The following is a 19,201-nucleotide window of genomic DNA, read 5'->3' on the forward strand; positions in this document are numbered from 1 at the left end:
TAAATGCTGACCATTAAGCAACTTATTTTTAAGTCGTTGGTTTGACTCAACCGGAGTTCGAATAACCAACTGCCAGACTCAGAGTGGACACTCTAATCATTACACCACCAAAGCTGGTAATTGCCGGACAAAGATCTACAAGTGTTGTTGCAAATTCCTGGATGGTATTGTTTAATGACACAAGTAGTTTTGACGATAGGTTTACAAGACAGAGAATGACAATTGCCTTTTGTGAAGGAAATGGCAAAAGTAATCGACCAGCCTCACCATTCAGATTCATCCCATCTTGGTGGATACTTTCCAAAGCCAGTGATAATAGTTTCAGTAATTTCAAGACACCAGTCAAAGATCGCTCATGAGAAAGCCAGAGGGTCTTACCAGGATTGACTCTTTTGAACTTCAGTCCCAGAGCATATTATATTTTTTTCCAATGCATTCAGTCGTTTTGGAATCCTGTAAAAAAAAAAAAAAACTATAAGGAAGACGTTGACTTTGTGGCTCTTTTCATGTCCTTGGAAGATTCTGCAGCTCGTTCTCATGCAAGTTGGAGTCGATGGCCTCTGCAGTGTGTATTGGAGAGATTAAGTTTACACTTTTCTCTCAGCAAAGCTTGCACTCCACCATGTCTTCCAGATAAGTTTTCGAGCTCCATCAAATGTATAATCAGCCATCTGTTTAGGGTCTGACTTTCAAGCATTTAACTCTTCTCAGATGTGGATTGTGACAGATGCAGCCGATCAGGTCAGGTCAGGGATGGGAGCATATTCTGCCCTGGATTGACCCCTCTGCCTGGGGCACTGATCAACCACAGACTCAAGCGTGGCATAGAATGTGTCCTTCATGGTGAGATCACTTGCCTCATTTGGAGCATGCACAGAGACCAGGGAAACTACACTCAAGGAGTGACAACTAAGCAGCACGTCACTGCATCCTCCTTCTGCCGGTACTCCAGTGACCTCGGTCTGGCCATCCCTCAGGCAGATGCCTGGCCATCTCCATCTCCTTGAGATGATGATCAACCTGCTGCACCCACAAGGCACGTGGTCAGCCTATTGGCCTCCTCCACTCACGAGGCTCTCTCGCTGAGAGAATCTGGTGAGCAGGATCAGCGTCAGCAGAATGAGCCACATGTGCATGTATATGTAATGCAGCCACATATAGAGCTGCAGCTGATGCTTATGGACTATGCAGGTAACAAATCTCATTTGAGTCTCTCTTAGCAAACACTTGTTGGACACAAAGTCCAACCAGCAAGAGTCAAGGATTCTCCGAAAAGACCTGGCACCAAAGGAATTAAGTCTCTGTTTCAGATCTCTGGACAGAGTCCAAGTCTCACATCCAAGTCTCTCATATCTACTAGCCTAGCGGGCCTTCACTTCGGACTTCTCTGCCAAGAGCACACCCCCCTCTACTCTAACTGCAGTACACCAAGGGATGGGCTTGGAGAAACACAATGTGAAAGCTCCCCTGTAAGCAGGATGAGAATCACCTGACCACAGGTGATGCTCTACCCCCTCATAGATTCCTCACACATAGGCTTCCTTGTCCACCATTTGTGCACATGCAGTTTCATGCTTCAGCTCCCCAAAAAGCTCAGTTCTGCCATTAAGCCTGGCCCTGCGACTCTCGTCAATGGTATCCAGTGTTCCTTGAGAGACAAAATTCTTCTTCGACCGACGGTGAGTTCAAAAACATCCACCGCCAACATCATGGACGGTGGTCTTGAAGGCACTCCACAACTCTTCAGGATTCCCAAAAGCACCCAGATGCCCCAAATCCCCCACTCAGCTTGTTTGCAAATTCCTCACCTACCCTCTCATCGTAGAGCTTGCCAACATCCAGCCTAAGCTGGGGAAGGTACCATTTTCCCAGATTTATGCTGCAACTTCAGAGTTGCTAAAACAAGCCTGTGGTCGGTGTTGAGAAACTGACCACTTCAGTCGACCCTGTAGAACTGGATTATCCTCGAATGATCATCAATAAGCCCATCAATGAGTTGGAATCCCATGTCCAGCAATGAGCCTTTGGGTGCTGAAACCATCAACTGCCCCCCCTAAGTCCCTGACTTATTGCAATGTCAATGAAATTAGTGCTATTCTGACTCAAAGTTCCAGATGCATGTATGATAACAATCCCTGTCAGTTCCAGTCAATTCAATGAAATCTCCGAAGACTAGAAGGGTATCTCGCCTGGGGCACTGATCAACCACAAACTCGAACGTGGCATAGGATGCGTCCTTCATGGTGAGATCACTCGCCTCATTTGGAGCATGCACAGAGACCAGGGAAACTACACTGAAGGAGTGACAAATCCTTCGTCTCATAATATAATACATAATTGACCAGTGTTACCTCAATTATCATTGGAGTCAACTTCATGTACACATCTCCTTTGGCATGGCAACCATCAGAGAGACCAGACCAATAGTAGGTGTAAAACCCAACCATGATCTTGCCACTATCCGGTATCCAAACCTCAGAGAGTGCTGCCGTATCGACATTCAAACGCTTGAGGTCAGATGATAACAGAGACAGGTGATCATCCTCTCTTCAAGATAGGACATTACAGGCAACAACTTGAAGGGACCGCCTCTGGTTAACCCAAGGAGATTGCCATCTGGTGGACGGCACCTAAGCACCACTCCGCCACACACCACCGCAATCTGAACCTGGAGGTTTACCTCGTGGTTTTCCTCCTATCATCAAGAAATGGGAGTCCTGAAGGTTTTCCCCTAATCCTGTCATCCAGTGAGCTGCCCTGTGGAGGGCAGCAGCACAGGAGGTACTCCCACAGTGTGGGTTTTCAGATTTATTTCCATTTATGGGTTTTGCGGAATGAAGTGTTTTACGGTGGCCGGAGTGCAAATCCTTCCACCAACCTCCTAAAGAAGTTGTAACCCAACTGCAGGAGAACATTGCAGATACAGTTGGGCACTAGAAATGGATAACCGTTGGATCACAAGGAGCTCCTCTGCCCTTTGATCTCCAATTTGAACATCTAAAAATGCCCTAGCAAATCTGTCTTCTCTCATCTGAACTTCTAGAAATGTCCTAGCCGATCTGTCTTCGATAATCTAAACATCTAGAAATGCATGTCTGGTCTACCACTGACATCAAGATAGCATACTTCTTCCTTTTCTTCTTTTTTAATGGCTTCAATTATTCTACTGTTGTTGTGGGATTGGCCAGAGGAAATTTGGCCAATCTTTAACATACTGGCTGGCCAGGCCTGATGTTTGACTCAGGCTCGGGGAGAAATTTGTAATTTGTTTAGGGTGCCAGCGATAGATCGCCTACTCTTCGTGAAGGACACCGTGGAATCTTTAACATCCACCAACGAATGTCAGCAGAGATGATTCCCATTTAACATTCTTTCGAGGAACACCATGCACATTGATAAAACATCTGCCTGTGAAACACCGGAATGACAGTTTATAACTGGGTCGGGATTCAAACCGAGGCTAGATATGTTCGCTGCACGTGTGCCTCTCTTGGCCAACCAGCCAGCCACTACATCAAGATAGTGCACACATTGACTTAATTATTGATGGCCATTTGCATCATCATTCATCAGACATGTATGCAAATATATTGAATGTGGTGAGAGAGTTCGATATTCACTTTTTCAACTGCTGAGCCGTTGCCTATTGCACTGCATGTCTCTAACCAATCAGTTGAGTTTCTTGCGGAAAGATAGTGAGCATTTGGTGATCTTGTTTGAAAACAGTGTCTGACTTCAGTATTTAAAATACCAATGCACCTAACATTGGCCTCCACTTGGTGTTTATTGTGTGGTATCTCTTGCTGAAATAGAAAGTATGCTCCAATAGCCATGTTTGTTCACATTAACTGTGTTGTGTCTTCAGCATTCTTAAACAGCCTCATTAAATAATTCTGAAATTGGCTTTGAGATTGACTGGCTAAACTTTCTGCATGTTGATGTGGACAAGAGGCCTGGTGTTTTGTAGCCTTTCTACGTAGTTTGTCAGCATTGGCTTTGCTGATCGGTTTGTAGAACCATGGTCCTCCACTTTTACCAATTGGAGCAGTGGGAGTCTTTCCTTCTTCGAAAGCATTTTTTGCAAGAGTTGCATCAACACCTTTCCTTTGTTACTTCAATAGATGGAAAGAGTTTGATCAACACACATGAGAACTGCCTCTATATTCTTCTTCAGTAGGTATGTGTCTTTGTGCTTCAGGTTGTATGGATGATGATGATGATGCACCACTCAAACCTTCAGATGAGAAGTTGGTATGTTCTTGTTTCTTGGTATATTCATTATCTTCGTTGGATTTTAAGGCTTTTGAGCGGAAAAATAGTTGAATTGCTTTTGTCTTTTCATTTTCATTTCCACCTTCGACGTAAAAATGGATATGAATAAATCAAACAAGAAAAGCACCCGTTGAAAAGGCATTGGATTGTTATAATTTTTTTGTGAAATTGAAACCAATAATTGTTAGAGAGTGTGAGATAACTGAACTAGCAATATGTGTCCACAACTATCCTTGACCACCATGTTGTTGAATGCCAGCTGAGGGTCTTCACATTTGATTTTTCTTCCATCCTCACTTTTTCACCTTGATTCGCTTTTAAATTCGTGTTGTCCCAATAAACCAATTGAGCGATTGGCAAGAAACTTTCAAAACAGGAGAGCCTACCCATGGATAAAATTTTAACCAAACTACATGATTATTGGATGGAAAATGCAGCTGGGGTTCCAAAAACTGTTTTCTGTAGGCATGGGTTGCAAAGGTATTTCACATATCAGGAATAAACAGCCTTGACGTCGCTTCACTTGGAACCAGCTGAATAACACCCATAAAAAAACGGATCAAATAGAGCAACGAATGACTGGCAGAAACCAAGATGTTACACCATCCGATGGCCTGAAGGCATTTTGTGTTTCTCAACTGGAAATTGTGTAGTAACCAATGAGCGTGCTCCAAAAGTCACGTGCCTTGGGTACAAGTGCCCGACAAATCAAACCTCCCACGTATTGTAAATTTTCAAATTGCATCTTGAAATTTATTAATTACAGAGTTAGGGTTAGAGATAGAGGTATGGTTAGAGCTAAATAAAGCCTAACGCTATGAATAACAATTTTCAATATATTATTTGAATATTTTATAATACATAGGAGTTTTGATTTGTGACCTGCACACAGGGTGAAGTTAAATAAATAGCTATTATTGTACAAAATAAGAACATCAAAACATAAATAAATAAATCTCAAAAATTGCAATTTCATATTCACTTATTGAGGAAGTTTGGGTGGTAACATTAACTTGCACTTTTGTTCAAGTTAATTGTAAAGGAATGACACGTATCGCTGTGAATCTGTGATCTTGTGGAGTGATAACGACAGCAACAGGCAACCCTTGTGTAAGGTGACATCACATCACAGGTTTGCAAGGCACTCTCATTATTCCCAAGATGGCAGTGAAGAGTGTTCCAAATATTGGAGACGGACAGAAAACGGGACTTTCAAAATGACGTAATCCGCCCAAGAATGCAGCGCACATGTGCAGAAATCTTCACAACAGTGGTCATTGGGGCATGTTAATGCATATAGTATGTGGAAGATCAGGATTGTTACCTAAAATGGCTCACAAAGGTTCTAACAGAAGTGGAAAACACTTGGAAAAGCACTTGAGAGAAAGGGGTGTGCCTCTGCACAACAAAAGAGTTAGAGAGTTCTCTCAGCTCTCCAAAAGGGCTGATATCTTGCCGATACCTGTACTGCGGACTGCGGACGATGTGGGTCGGTGAAAGGCCCAAACTGTGGACGGGCTTGTTCTACCCAAACCACTGACTAGTGAGTGCACTTTGAACGTGGGATTACGTCCAGTGCACATGGCAGGCTTGGTGATTAATTTAATGAACATCTGCAATTGGAAAGTTAATGCCATGTGTTATTATCAAGAAAGTAATCTTTACCAATTATATTTGCCAAAGGATATCTTGATGACAAAAAATACACAAAGATTGTGCCAGCTATTATTTACGTGGAAGTGAGATGTACCAGGCAGACTTCCCTGATTGAGACACCGTATCTGATTTCAGTGTTTCTTAAGAGTGATGTGAAGGTCATATCTGGGGCTTATGAATACATAGGGTAAGTTTAAAATGAACTTTCAAAATGATGAGGAGGATCTATGAATAATGTTGTAAATATATTGTTTGCTTGGTACCGGGGCCACATGAGAAATTACACTAGATTTTTTTTATCTATTGCTGAAAGGAGAAGTGTGTGTGTGTGTGTGTGTGTGTGAGTGTGTGTGTGTGTGTGTGTGTGTGTGTGTGTGTGTGTGTGTGTGTGTGTGTGTGTGTGTGTGTGTGTGTGTGTGTGTGAGTGATATACACTGCCACCACTCAGCTGTATTGACAGAAAATGGTAGAAACTCGACACCTCTCATCCACGGATATTTCTCGTATTTCTTTGAGTCCGATTTGCATTCAGGAAAACAACAGTTATAGTGGGGCAACTTAGCTAAATATAGCATAACAATTGTACATTTTGTGAGGAAAGCACCAAATTTGGCACACTAGTAGCCTAACATATTATGAACAGATTTGGATATTGGGCCATCTCAAATTCAGCCGCTGATGGCTGTAGCAGCCATTTCGAACTGCCATCAAAAATTTGAGATGGTCCAATATCCAAATCTGTTCAGAATATGATAGGCTACTAGTGTGCCAAATTTGGTGCTTTCCTCACAAAATGCACAATTGTTATGCTAAGTTGCCCCACTATTATGGTTAACCACCTTGAAATTGCCGCTCTTTCGTTTAAATGGTGAAATTTTGTCAAAAAGACGATTTGAATTACAGATTTTATGGTGGCAACGACAGGTTAAAAGTGCTCCAATTCGTGGAAACGAGTCACTGAAAACGCACACAGAGCATATGTGTGAAAGGGCTCGTTACCATCCAAACCTTATTTATAGCATTCTGTATTGTCTAATAAAGTTGCTGGTGAATGAAAAATAGCAAAACAGCTGAGTTTTCCAAGAAAGTACACAGAAGTGTAACCTTTAAAGACAGATTTCTGGTTTTACTACCTTTCCTCCGATATTCCTCTCTCTGCACCTTTAGCCATCTGACACTCCCCAACAATTCCAGGATGCGTACATTCTTTCATTTACCCTCTTCTTGTTTAAAATTAGAAAATGCAGGATTTCCACAATTCCACACACCTACCTCAACTCTTTTGTTCATATTTTCTCCTGTTTGTGGAACTGCTTTCCTGAGGTCATTCAATTGCACTCTTCACTCCAAGAAGGCAGTGCACCACCATCTCATGTCATCTCTCATCCATATTTGCAATCTCTTCTGCCCCCTTTGACTCTACCTAACCCAACCCTATTACTGCAGGTTACTATGTTACCTCCCCATCTCTTTCTCTCCTTTCCTTTTCATTAATTTTCTTTCATAATTACATCCAACTCAGGCTCCATTGCCTAACTGTCAGTTTGTTGCATTTGGACCCTCTATCAACTTGCTCTTCCATGAGCCCCTATTTTGTGCACAAAAAGTGTGTTTGAGTGTGTCGCTTTTTGGTGTTCTTTCGAAAGGCAGGTTCATTACTGCCCAAGCAGTTCATTGCAAGGATTACACAAGGTGGTTTGCCTTTTCATTCCCAACAGTAGTCAGGGTTTTGGAATCAAAACCAATACCAGAGAGCTGAAAGGTAAGCATGCGATCTCTGTCCCATCCTTTATGTCATTTGATCGTGTAAAATATTTTTAAATGGGCATGGATTGGTCATGGATGATGAAGACACTCATCTGCAACCGAGGTTTGACTCTCTCAAGCATTAGCCATGTTGAAGTTTATTTTGGGCAATCATCATATCAGTGTGTATGAGTGTGATATTGCAGCAGGATTCCGTTTTTAAGTATTAGAAGTGTGGAAACTATGATCCATTTCCACGTGAATTTTAATAAAGCATCCAGCACACAGGGTTCCAAAAGAACTACTGTTTGATAAGAAGGTAGTTGCGATGGGAAGTGCTAAACCATGTCTGCGCAATATAGTCCAGATTTGTAACCGTGTGATTTCCATCACTTTGAACCATCCAAGGAGCATCTGGGTGGCATCAAGTTTCAAAGTGGGTGAGGATGTAAAAGCAGATGTCCCGAAATGTCTGTGTATGTGTTCTGAAGATTCCTGTCATTCTGGCATTAAGACGTAAGGTCCCGCACTCTTGGGATAATCGAAAATAGACCAAGTTTAATTAACTTAATTTTGCTTTCAATTTTTTTTCGAATGAAAACAAAATGCAAGTCAGCCTTGAACTACCCGCAGATATCGTCAATCCAATTTAACGTGAACCAATTTCATACTTTGAGTGCAAAATTTCAGCTGCAATCGGTGGGAACAAAATCGAAAAGAAAACATTATCTCAAGACGTATTTCGTTTTTGCTACCTGTATAGTCTTTCCATCCTTTTGCCTTCTGCTGGATATAACATACATATATGCATGCGTTCCATTGTGTGATTTGCACTTCGAAAGTAGATAGGCTGTTTTATTGCACATCTTGGTGTCCGTCTATGCAATCAGATCCATCGGTGAAGTGGACGTACTGGCACAAATATTCCAAAATGAAATGTCCACATGAAAGAAGAGGGAGCATGAATTGAAAGAAGATACGGTGCACAAAAAGGTTCATGGCATATTCACTCACACACCGGCATGCTAACTTTGGATGATTCAATAACGTGAGGAGTGAATTTCTGTGAAGCCTCACTTTGATAATATCACAGTTTGGCACGAGTAAAAATCATAAAACGAGGCTGTTTTATGCTCATATGCTGGACACCTTTCAATAAAATTAATAACCCTTATCTGGTCTGATCTGTTGTGAATGAAACTACATATATATATATATATATATATATATATATATATATATATATATATATATATATATATATATATATATATATATATATATATACACACACATATACATACTAGTGCGTGCCCGTAGGTGAGTGCCAGTATGTGCAGCCCTCTCTCGCCCCCTCTCTCTCTCTCGCCCCACCCCCTCTCTCTCGCCCCACCCCCTCTCTCTCGCACCCCCTCTCTCGCTTTAAATAAAGAATTTAAATTTAAATTATTTTATTGCTCAGTGTGCTGCTTCTTTTTTACAAATATATTTCCATATACATATGTGTGTATATATATATATATATATATATATATATATATATATATATATATATATATATATATATATATATATATATATATATATATATATACACATATATATTTCTGAGTTCTTTCCAACCAATTTCTGAGTCTAATAATCATATCTATCCTCTTTTCATCTAAATCTCCATCCAATACTTATATCTCCAGTATACTCTTTTCAACCCAAATCTGCATCTAATAATCCAATCTTTTCTTAAATTCCGCGTGCACTGTATGAGGCATGCATTGCACATCTCTTCAGTTGCGTCTTCACATGTGGTTACAATAACGTCTTACCGTCAGTCTTCGCTCACTACAATGGCCACAATGTCTCCCATGGACAGCAGACTTCCGCCCGTACTTCCGCCTCGACACAGTTGCTACCAAGCAGAGGCATGCTTTTCAGCCCAGATCGCTAGGCCGCATGGCATACGGACAAAGCAAGCACATTGACGAGCGCTAACCGCGAGTCGCCGGCGGTGCTCAGGCGGGCATGCCGGGCCGACGCAACCCTCGACCGGTCAATGGGACACGGCCCGGGAGTTCAGTTCACGGCGATTCATATCACAGGATTCGGAGCAAGATGATTCAGCAGCTCAGCTATGGCTAGCCGGATGTACAGTGAGGCCGCTTCCGGTCATGGTGGCCAAGCTGTGCGGTGGCCAAATCAGAGTGCCTGATTTGGGTGATGACACCACTTCAGGCTGGTGGCCCGCCCTGCACCGCATGGTCTATAAAGGACGGGTTGCAAGGCCGTCTGTGTTCCTGCTCATCGCGCTCTTCTCTCGACTCCACCTTCTCCACCAATCCACCTGCTGTTGGCACTCCGCCCACTCACCGACTGACTCCGCCCTTCTTCACTGCCTCGTCGCTGACTCCACCCACTCGCCGCTGGTTCCACCCAGAGTCCCTCCTTCACCCCTGACGGTCGCTCCCCTTCTCTGGATAGCCAAGCAAGAGATGATGTGCCAGCTCTCAAGGAGGGGTCAACCAGCGGAGCATTCCTCCAAAATGTACTTGGTGGCATTGTCAGTCAATCGTGCAAGGTATTGTGAGATCGTTAGCCTCATCTCCTCTCCTTTTTCTTCTCATTAACTCCTTTTCATCTGGGTGTGTGTGTGTGTGTGAGTGTGTTTGTGTGTGTGTGTGTGTGTGTGTGTGTGTGTGTGTGTGTGCATGCATGCGTGCGTGCGTGCGTGCGTGCATGCGCGCGCGCGAGCATGTCATGGTGCCTGTCCTCACTTAAGTTAAGATTGCAGAAGAATTATATTGGAATAGGTCTGCTCTGTGTCTGCTTTTTTAAGTTGCTTGTTTTATTATCGCAACTCACATTTCTTGCTGTCCCTACTTACACACAAAAATATACTATATTCACTGTGCCACATATTTTTACTCGCCTGCCTCTAATAAATCCTTTTGCAGAAATATTCCCAGCTCGTTTTTGTCTTTTCTTTCATTGATCCATCATGGTTCATATCCCACCCTTGCCAGGACTTTTTTTTCCCCAATGATCTGTTCCTTTTAGCCGGTACATCCTTGACAGTTTCGGTCTGCTGCATCTGATCCGGAAGGTGATCCCGTTCGGACAAGGCGTACAGAGGGCGTGTTCTCCGGTAATTAGGTCACGTGATTATTTTTAGGTAATCGCATAAACTGTAGACAGAGGACTCGAAGTCATGTGGTTGAGTTATTGGCATTCACGGTCAGTTTGCGACCCGCCGTGTCACGGAGTTATCCGTGTGCGATGGCCTGCGATTCCGGTGTGCACCCGAGATAGCTCGCGAATGGTCTTCTCACCAAGACCCCCGGCCCGCAACAATATATATATATATATATATATATATATATATATATATATATATATATATATATATGTAAATAAGCCCCCCCCCCCCTCACGTCTCTCACCTGGGAATGGAGGAAATAGCCAATCAGCTCTCACTGAATCAACTAAACCCAGATTAATAGCATTAAATAAACAGTTGACCCCTCCCACATTCCTCATAAAGATGTGGGTGGGTCTTTCTTTATTTATATATTGACTGCTTTTGACATTTGCATTTGTTACCTGCTTGGGAGCCTCATTGGTATGAATTGCTGTCTGCGCTATTGTTGATGATTCGCCAATAAGTGATGAAACTGGTCTGGTAGCTGAGGGTGTGTATAACACTGGAATTCTTATGTATGTACTATGGTGTGAACATCTTTATAATTGTTGAGGAACTCTGGGAAGTGTTTGAAACAGCATAGCTCTTTACTTGTGTTGGTCTTCTTGGGTTGCTTTATGCAGCTTCTTCAGCTCGAGGAGTGTGGGTGGAGTCAATTATTTATACAATCCAAGCCAGATTGGTTTTGATGATTAGGTAATAGCTGATTGGCTATTCCCTTCATTCACAGGTGAGAGATTTTGGTTGGTCTTTCTTTATTTATAGACCAGCAAATACGACCCGTCACTTCGCTGACGGGTTATTAAGGAGGGGGGTTGAGAGAGGGAGGGAAGGGAGAGAGAGGAAGAGAGGAGAGAGGGAAGGGATAGAGAGGAGGCAGGAGGGAGGGGAAGCTAGGAAGGGGGGGAGAGCAAGGAAGGGGGGTGGAGGTGGGGAGATTTATGCCTCACCAAAAGTTGCTCTACCGTCGGAGGGAGGGATGTGAGGAGGGTGTGTGTGTGTGTGTGTGTGTGTGTGTGTGTGTGTGTGTGTGTGTGTGTGTGTGAGAGAGAGAGAGAGAGAGAGAGAGAGAGAGAGAGAGAGAGAGAGAGAGAGAGAGAGAGAGAGAGAGAGAGAGAGAGAAAGGTGAGGAGTGGAGGTCGGGTTAGCAAAGAGAATGATATTGTTGTAGATCTCCAGCCCGTCGGCGTGCGAACGACCACGTTAACCAATAGCAGCCGGTTCGCCCACCGAACGGACAATCCAGTCGTGACTTTCTGCAATGGCGTCAGAAACCAGTCACGGATGGGTTTTCAATCCCACCCCAACATTGGCCGTACCCTACCCGCGCTACAGGGTCCGATCGCCAAATCTTCGATTTACCTAATTATTCGCGCAGGTAGGTTACCGAGAGGTTGTACCTCAACGGGACCGCTTGAAAACGAGCCACTTAAGCAGCCCGCTTCCTTTTGGGATAACCGAGCTGGGTAATATTGCGCAGTCCCGTTGGACCAGATCACTTTACCGGCTATTTAAAAACCCAACTAACATTCCGCAATACAAGATGGCGTTCCAATAAGGGAAAGAGGACACGACGAACGGGTTAACATTTAAACCAGCACATTCATTTACTCTACGTATGCAGGAACAATCATGCAGTCATTGAAAAACACCAACATGCACGTATACAGAATAAGCAATGAATGCGGCACGGCACGTGGGCAAGACAAAGCGCTACAACTGTCTATAAGTAATTATTAATGTACAGTCACTTACACAGTTTTACTTACGGGACTCGGCGCCACAACATTCATTCGAAAGAAAAGCAGGAAAAAGACCCAATCAAAGGCAATGGGGTCAGACTGGACCTCTTGGGTCTTCATGGCGTGGGACTTGACAGACCGAACGAGTCTCACGAGACCGTTGCAGGTTACCTGCACTCTCGTGGTGTCTGGCTTGGGCGACCCATGACGTCCCATCCCCACAGCAGCTCGCGTAGCCGCGGTCGAGCGCGGTCGTAGAGCATGTTAAGAGCCTGGTGTTGGCGCAGTGGTTAGGGCAGCGGCTTGGGATCCAAAAGGTCCTGAGTTCAAGCCCCGTTGGGCCACTGAATTAATACACCAGGGGGTTGACTCAGCCTGTCATCCTTCCGAGGTCGGCGAAATGAGTACCAGTATACTGGGCCGGTGTATACCCCGGTTAAAATAGGTGTACCATATCCCTGTGTCGTAAGAGGCGACCAGGGTTGCATCAGGAAGGGCATCCGGCGTAAAACATGTGCCAAATCACTATGCGGATCATACGGATGATCCGCTGTGGCGACCCCTAACAGGAGCAGCCGAAAGAAGAAGAAGAAGAAGATATATATATATATATATATATATATATATATATATATATATATATATATATATATATATATATATATATATATATATATATATATATATATATATATATATATATATATATATATATATATATAGCACTGCGAGGAGGAGTGATGTAAGGGCCATATCGGCCATTTTGGAGTTAATGCCATATAGCACTATTTTAACCCTTACCCTATCATCTGAGCCTATCATCATCATATCATTAAAAAATGTCACTTGCATCACTCCTCCTCGCCGAGCCTCATATACACATATACAATATACATATACATATTTATATGTGTAGTTTTTGGCTCTGTCAATGGTGAATAATTAATCATTTTAAAAATTCTCATATCTGGATCTGGATCTGTATGTTCTCCAAAATCTCATAAATTTATCCTTCGCACAAACCCAACCTATCCACCAAGTTTTGGCAGAATTTGTTCGTAATCTTTTGAGATATCCTCGCACTCACAGACAGACAGAAAAACAGACAAACTGATAGATAGACAAACATGAGAGAAAACACAACCTCGGTCCACTTATGGTGACGGAAGTAAATATAACAGCAAGACATGATGTATCTGGTCGAGAAAACTCAAAGCTTTGATGAAATGAAAGAAGGAACTGCATGATCTACATCCAAAGTGCACATACCTGGATCTGTATGAGGAATATTTGCAGCTCCTATTAAAGCAGAATGTGCAGGTAGTCGACAAAAAATGGAAACACCAATGTAAGTCAATTTATAGGGCATTGGGCCTCCAGCTTCCATAGCATACAGTCCCTAACCCTAACAAATCGTCACTCATTGTCCACCTTTCTATCTGTCCATCTCCTTTTTCGACCTCTCCGGCCAAATCGCTCAGCTGATTCAGCTGAGATTTGGTAGCAATGTTCCTCTCCTAATTGTTAATAGGAATTGCAAAGCTCGTTCCAGTCACATGACTTTCAGTAGGTCAAAAGGGCCAACTTAGTAAATTTCTTCAACATCTTCTTCTCCAGACCCACCAGTCAGAATGCTACATATTTGGGTTACAACATTAGGCCAAGGTAAGGGATGTTAAATTGTGGAGGTCAGGCTGATCAAGTGACCGGAAGTGTGTCAAAATGGCCAACTTCGTCAATTTTTCGAAAAATCACGTAAATATCTTCAAAAATCTTCTCCTCCAGACCCACCAGTCAGATTGCTACCAAATTTGGGTTTCAACATTAGGATAGGGCCCTGATGTTAAGTTGTGGAGGCCATGCTAAGCACATGACGGGAAGTGTGTCAAAATAGTGGTCCCGCAAATTCCTTCCAAAATCTCCTTCTCCTGATTCACCAGTCAGAATGCGACAAAAATTGGGTTACAACTTTAGGTCAGGGTCGGGATGTTAAATTGCAGAGCTCAGGCCGATCACCTGATCAGAACTGTGTCAAAATGGCTGATTTAGTCAATTTTGTGGAAAATCACGTAAATATCTTCAAAAATCTTCCTCTCCAGACACATCAGTCAGAATGCTACCAAATTTGGGTTACAACATTAGGCCAGGGCCCAGATAAGCTACAGGTCCAGTGGTCCTATTTTTATACATGACCCAAAGCATTCTGGGATGTTATGTGCTTCATCAACAATTGGGCCACACCTATGTGGAAGCCGTTGCTTGGTGTCTCTTATTGAACCAGGTGTTTCCATTTTTTTTTGTCCACTACCTGTATGTATTTTTATGGCTGGTAGGATGACTTTGAGTTGTGCACACTTCCCTTTATGCTGTTTAGCCTGGATTCGAATCTCGACCAAGCTCAATTATCACCTTGTTGGTTCACATGCAAGGTGAGCGATTAATGTGTGTGCCGCCTATTAGAAGGACATTAAGCCAGAGGACCCATCTTCCATCACTGGTTGTTGGTGGATGCTAATGATCCCTCGGTTTGTTTAGCAAAGAGTAGGTGAGTTCACTGGCACCCTGAACAAATTGCAGATTCCTGCCCTGAATCACCATTGGAAAGGAAATGGCAAACCACCCAGTATAACCATTGCCAAGAGACTGCTTCAGCAGCACTGACACTCTGCCAAGTGTTTGCTTTACTGGTGTACCATATTGACGAGGTTGATGTATTATTTAAACCTCATACTGGGTGTAAGGGCTGTAGGTCACATCTGGCCTAACATGTGTACATATTAAAATCCCAAGCTATTTCAATTATTGATGATCCAAGTTTTACGGTACACAGTTCGTTGTCAGCCAGATTGGTTTCCATCAAGTTGTACTTTCTATATTGACAATAGATGAATTGCCATCTGTCTATCTGTCTGTTTCTCTCTGTTTGTCCGACCCCTGAAACACAAAAACGCTCCTCAGAGAGAAGAAATTGTTTAATAAAAGTTGTTTAAAATAATCCAAACCTCCAGGAAAATTATGTTATTAAAAAAAAAGAAAATTGCACACTAAGAGATGACATCTCATGCATGTAAAGTGCAGATAGTGCAACATTTAGAACCGAGAACTTCTCCAGTTGATGGAATGGATGTAGTGGGGCGGTTCCCTGGCCTCCACAGTCTCCTGATGGGACACCTCTCGACTTCTTCTTGAGGCAGTATGTCAAGGATTGTTTTCCAAACCTCTGTTACTGACATCGAAACATTTCCTGCAAGGATAACCAATGATATGATATGTTGGTGTGATGAGGGATATGTTGGCCAACATGTGGATTTAAGTGGATTATATATTGCTTGGATGCGTTACACTAAACATGCCATTAAAGGTGCACATGTTTCGATATAATGAAGAACACAAGAAGCTTTATGAATTATGTGACAAAATGAAAATAATCGCATCATTGTATCTCTTTTGGTTTGGTTGTAATAAAATTTTAAAACTGTAACAAGACTTTGTGGACAGCCTGTACTTCATTCCTCAGCCTAATATTATCATCATATAATCCATGGTAAGTTTACCCAATCAAATTATTTCAATAAATCAATTTTGTTAAACTCATTTTACAATCTTTCTTTTTTAGTTTTTAGGCACCAGGTGCACACAACTCAAGACATTCCTTCTTGAATCTCCCATTTTGAGATAGCGAATTCATTTTTAAAAGACTTCCTTTTTTGTCTATCATGGTATTTCACCAGGGGCTTCTGCTAGTTAGCTCACCTGGAACATGGAGTTTATGGAATGACACGTCGTCCATCTGCCCGTCAGTGCGTCCGTCCATCTGTCCGTCCACAAACACTTGCAACTTCTCATAAACTACACACACAATTTAATGAGACTTGACCACAACCTTCAACACCCTTGATGTCCCAAATTTTGTTCCAAAGAGCAAGATGAGTTATAACCTACAAACAAGAGATAGGATTTCAGAAGAGCTCATTGAATATCTAATAAGAGTTCGGATAGCAGATGCACTCAATTCACTGCATGCTCTCCATGCTGTTGATCTCTCCTATATGATAAGAACTGGCATGTTACTTGGAATGTTCAAATAGTACAACACCACAGGTGGCAAGTGATAGTAAGAATGACACATTTTACATAATTAAAGTGTTTTGGAATCGAATAAGTTCACGGTATGCCACAAATCGATATGATCTGTCGATCCTTAATTTCACCGATTTTTCATTATTTCCATTGATTGCTTATTTAATCCGATATCATTTATTCTTTGTTAAATTCAATTCACTCTTTGTTCAGTAGTTGTAATGTAACAGAGGATTATTAAGAGGTTATTTCCCCTGATTGTTAGTGTCACTTGATTGAAAAGTGGTTTCAGTTTTAAAAGTTGTAACACTGTTTAACGTGGTCAGACTGTTGAACAGGGTTATACTGTTAAAGGTGGATATACTGGTAAAGCCCCTGTCACACCTTGACGTTTTAGCCAGCGTATGGCAACATATCAAAATTGATCTAAAACGCTGGCGTACGCTAAACTGTTGATGTTTTTTTTTCCGTTTTGGGCGTATATTAACGAGTTGGACATATGCATAACGTATTAGTAATGTACACAGAACGTTTCGATAACTTATAGATAACTTATACCAAAGAATGCTTAGCGTGTTGTCGGCTTTCACAACTTATGCCCAACGATAGTCTAACTTATGCATAGCGCGGCAGCATATCGCCAACGATCACGTAACGTAGCCTATTAAAAGGCTGCCGCTCGCCGATTCAAATCATAACCGCACTAGACATCGAAGTGTCAACATCACCGTCATGCCGAAGAAAAAAAAACAAACAAAAAAAAAACATGGAGTCTGGAACACTGACGGGTTCCTCCTGTGAACCCCATTTTTATATACCAATTCCCCTAAACACTGCCAATACGCCATTATACGGTAGCTGAAAGTTAGAAACACGTTCAGTAAGTTCTGTGGTCGTCCGGAAGACGTCAAATACGTCTACATACGTCAATATGCGTTGGAGATACGTTACACAGAGGTTCAAAGCACGTTACTCATAGGTGAGAAATAAGTTTCGGGTACACAAAACATTACCTTGACGTGTTTCGACTCATGAGTAACTTACAAGTAACGTGTGTCGACGTGTGTCAACGATCGCATAACGTGCCTACAACTTATGGCCAGCGTATGTGGAACGTGTGAGTCATACGCTGACATACGTCGAAAAATTTTGAGCATGTTAAAATTTGTCGACGAGCTCGGCATACTACGACGTATGCCAGCGTGCTTCAGCATGCTCTTAACTTATACAAAACTTACCCATAACGTATTTGACGTGTGTCAGTGTATTCGCCAAATTTTTCATACGTCGTCGGCATACGCTGGCTTAAACGTCAAGGTGTGACAGCCCCTTAAACGTGGTTAGAATGTAAAAGTATATTTAAAGAATGACACATTTTACATAATTAAAGTGTTTTGGAATCGAATAAGTTCACGGTATGCCACAAATGTACCACAAATGCATACCACGGTATGCCACAAAGAGTAAGTTCTACCTTGTGAAACGTGGTTACACTGTAAAAGGTGGTACACTGTAAAACAGGGAAAAAGAAGAGTCTCCGCACACTAGCCAATGCAATGCAACAACATTATTAGCGACAGCTTAGTCGGCGACAGTTTTTTATAATTGTGTCATGCTGTTGTGGACGACGATCAACAACTTGTTTTTCAGGTGCATCGGTGATAATCTCGATGGTTTAACCCCTTGAACCACAGCGGATGTTTTACCGGCCACTATTCGAACCTCCATACACCTGAGCGGCCTGATTTTTCTCCAGCTCGCCCAGGGTGAGGGAGCCGAAAGTCCAAGGAGCTCAGGGTTCAAAGTGTTAACAATTTCAACTTTTATGACAAATTATCAGAAATAATTGTGCATCATTGTGTGGCGTGTGACAGTCTTCGACTATACGCATCTTTTGAAATAATGCAATCCGTCACGGAATACTCGGCACGCATGCACAGAAACCACAACAAATGGCAATGTTTGGGGCACAGTAAGGTATATTGTGTTTGCCAGATAAGGATTGCTACCGAAATTGGTTCACCAAGCTTCTAAAAGAAGCTGGAAATACTTGGAAACATAATGACGGGAAAGGGGTGTGCCTCTGCACAACTAAAGATAAGGAGAACTTTCTAAACTCGACCTAAAGTTGAAAGTTTGCATCTCCCTGTACTACAAACCCCCAAGGAAGTGGTCTGAAGCCCGAAGTGGAAGCTCCAAAGGTTCAGAGACTACCTTGTTCGACCCAAACCTTTCACCATCATTGCCAGTGAGTGAACTTTGAACCTTGCGGGATTACCTCGTGTAAACCTGGCAGGCTTGGTTATTTATGTAATGGACATCTTCAATCTCAAAGATGATGCTGTCATTACCAACATCCAGGAACTCTTCCCAGAGGGAGACATCGAATCAGGGTGACTTATACACTGACACACACTAATATTTATTTTTACTTCCACCACCAAAGGTGGAAGGAGGTTATGTTTTCATTCCTGTCTGTCTATCTTTGTGTGTTTGTTTGTTTGTTTCTTGA

The 19,201-nt window shown here is 42.5% G+C and overlaps 1 protein-coding gene and 1 pseudogene across 1 annotated transcript in view; both read right to left on the minus strand.

Moving 5' to 3' along the window:
- LOC147035310 (uncharacterized) overlaps positions 1-9,802 on the minus strand; it is a 79,102-nt gene extending 69,300 nt beyond the window's left edge. The window contains exon 1 of the mRNA XM_085866240.1: positions 9,498-9,802. The gene's annotated coding sequence lies outside the window, so the exon portion shown is untranslated. The remainder of the gene's footprint in view (positions 1-9,497) is intronic.
- The window catches only part of LOC147035311 (huntingtin-interacting protein 1-related protein-like), a 993,771-nt pseudogene that overhangs the window by 24,915 nt on the left and 949,655 nt on the right, over positions 1-19,201 (minus strand).

This window comes from Eptatretus burgeri, chromosome 1 (genome assembly GCF_056783735.1).
Source record: "Eptatretus burgeri isolate ZD-2024b chromosome 1, Ebu_testis_v1, whole genome shotgun sequence".
NCBI lineage: Eukaryota > Metazoa > Chordata > Myxini > Myxiniformes > Myxinidae > Eptatretus > Eptatretus burgeri.